General features: G+C 30.6%; 1 protein-coding gene across 1 annotated transcript in view; it reads right to left on the reverse strand.

Annotated features, from left to right (window-relative positions):
* Window positions 1–2,015: 2,015 nt before the first annotated feature.
* LOC111696824 (syntaxin-1A) overlaps window positions 2,016–2,941 on the reverse strand; it is a gene marked incomplete in the record, with an annotated part of 4,940 nt that continues 4,014 nt past the window's right edge. Inside the window, 1 exon segment of the mRNA XM_023466570.1 lies at window positions 2,016–2,787.

Here is a 2,941-nt window from a genome sequence, read left to right on the forward strand (position 1 = left end):
CTTTATTAGTCCGACGGAATAAGTTCATTTTTAGATTTAAAATCTAGAAGCCACAAAAAATGGCTCCGGACCAATAATAGATCTCGAAGTAAATCTGTAGTTTTTTTTACAAAATCACCAATAATTTAACTTTTAGGATATTTACATTTTTCTTTTTTGGTTATATTTTAAGGGACATAGACACTACAGGCTATGTAAGGTAATTGAACTAAGTATAGTGGACAAATTCTTTAGAATTCATTTGAGACATGTAAAAAAAAACTTTTTAAAGATCTGTAAATTTTTACTATTTTGAACGTCGTTCAAAAATAGTTTTTTAAAATATTAAATAACGACGACAAAAATTTAAACAAAATTCTACAGTAAACTAATAATCATTGACATGGTTGAGCAGACTTACTATTTTATATAAAAGGTTTTTAATAAAAGTGAATGTACCCAGTGGCCGAATTTAAAGAATTTGAGCGGCGGTTTAAATTCAAGCCGCAGCTTAAATTTGGTTGGTTTCACTTAAAATTGTATCAAATGTTTCCAGATTTAAGCCGACGCTTAATTTAAACCGGGTTTTGGCAGATTTAAACTGCGGCTTAAATTTTTTAAATTCCATCTCTGCGTAAGTTGAGTGCCAAGGGGGCGCTGAACCCATGCATAAAGGGCATAAAGGCACTTTTTCGGACTTCTGAAAACAAACACTGGCTTATTTCTAATTTAATTTTTACAAAAAATTTTTATTTAACATTTTTCTTTAAATTTAATATTTTGAATTTTAGTTTTTCTCAGATTATATATTCCATATGAAGTATGAGACACGTAAAACCTAGGATGATCATTTTAGGAAAAAAGTATCCGGAAAAAACAAGTTGTGAATTTAGGTTTTGTATTACTTTCTGGATTTTTTTAATGTCTTGACTATATATTTATGTCTCTCTGAGACTCCATTGTTTAAGCTTTTCGATAAAAACCTTTCCTTTTGTGCTTTTCTGCAGGATATGTTATTATTTATTTCCTTTTGTTTTACTTCATGCTTCTGAGATCCTGTTTTTTTTAAACAAAATTTTGAATATTCAAATCCCTAGTTGCGTTCCATGAATGCAATGGTCTAACAAAGATCCTTAGCCTAATATATTTTGTATTAATACTATTATAACTAAATAGTGACTAGGAATCGGCCTGAACAATACATCCCGATCAACGTACTGCTATGGTCGGCAGTTCCCGGCTCTTCATGGCTCACTGCTGGCTAATCAAAATACAAAACCCAAAATCATAACTTATTATTGTCAGACAATTTTCTATATTACTTCCCTAATATCAAGGTTATAATGCAAGGAAAGTTAATTGCAGTTGCGTATACTCGGCGCACATATTGAAACCAGTTCTCTCTGGGCTGAATTTGCAAACAAGAATAGATACTTCAGTTTTTGTTTTGTATCCGTGGAGGATAAAGCATCTAATTTTGATAACTCACATTATAGTTTCCTTTGATCAGAATATTTCATTGATTTTTTTATGTGAAAGATAGATCCGTCAGGCTGTGACATCCGTCTTGTGTTTACATTACCGCCCAGTACGAAAGATGCGTACACCTCTGAAATAACTTTCCTTGCATTATAACCTTGCCTAAAATGACTCTTACTTGTCTCATACTTCATAAGGAATATATAATCATTGAACCATAAAACCATGGCATGAAATTTGGCAACTTTTCCAGATATCAAAAGCAATTTTATTGTCGCGAGGTTATTAAATTATGATCTTAACGAATAATTTTAAAACTATGTCATGTTTTTTACTTTTAATTCCGAAAGAGAAACCAGAGAGTAGGTATTCACTAACGGAGTGGTATGAATTCATTGTTAAGAACGGGGCTTGACATACTTTTACTTAAAAATGATTAACAACATAAATTCATATTCAGTGTGTGTCGAGCAAGACTTCATAGCTATGATTATAATTGCCCTTCAGCAGTTACGCTCAAGCTTGTTTTTTTTTCAGCGGAATATCAAAAATATCAATTAGTGAGGAATATTTTATATTTCTTTTCTCTGGTGAAAATAAAACTGATTCTAACAATACAATGACAATTTGAAAGATTAAAGCTTTTTATCCGGATTCACAAAATAAAGTAAACAAACATATTTACAACTATTCTATATAAAGTGTACGCGAATACCATTGTACATATATATTATATACAAACGTAAAAGAATTTACAGAATACAGGATGTGTTAAAAATCATGTTTCCACTTTGCAAGGAAAGAAAGTTCGTAACCGGGCTTATTGTCCAGACCTTGCACTAATCTGGTTCACGTGTTTAAATTTACCTCCCTAAAGGTTAATTTGGTTCACCATGACATGACAATGACAGAAAAAACTTATTTGAGTTAAAATATTTACTTTATGTACAGAAAACTTGAGTAGGATAACAAGACTAATTTTTAACCAACCCTGTATGTTACAATGCTTCCAATGCACAACAATTAAAATTTAAATTGTACTGATTACAGAGTTTAAAATACTAAGTGCTAATTATATAAAAACCGGTTTTTAAGATACGCGAGTCAACTGTAAAACCAGGGAATAGTTAATGAGTTGTTTAAAAACCCGAATAAAACAAATGGTAAGTTTAGTATTACATTTCTTCAAGAAAACATGTCCTGTGATTTGCGAGACAAATGCCAACCAATGATTAAGGTAAAGAGTGCTTCAACTTTTTTTAAAATAAATGGCAGTAAATATTATACAATTCAGATAAATAGATAAACAGCATCTTGAAAGATGATGAAAAATATCATACATTTTGAACATATTTCAAATTATCTATGGCAACCGTTATCACATAATATCAAAGAGATCTACTATGGAGGCACAAAGGACAACCTACAGAATGATATCAAATATATCAAATATATCTTTACTTTAGAAAAATGAGCAGGAAAA

The sequence above is a fragment of the Eurytemora carolleeae genome, unplaced genomic scaffold (genome assembly GCF_000591075.1).
Source record: "Eurytemora carolleeae unplaced genomic scaffold, Eaff_2.0 scaffold108, whole genome shotgun sequence".
Taxonomy (NCBI): Eukaryota; Metazoa; Arthropoda; class Copepoda; order Calanoida; family Temoridae; genus Eurytemora; species Eurytemora carolleeae.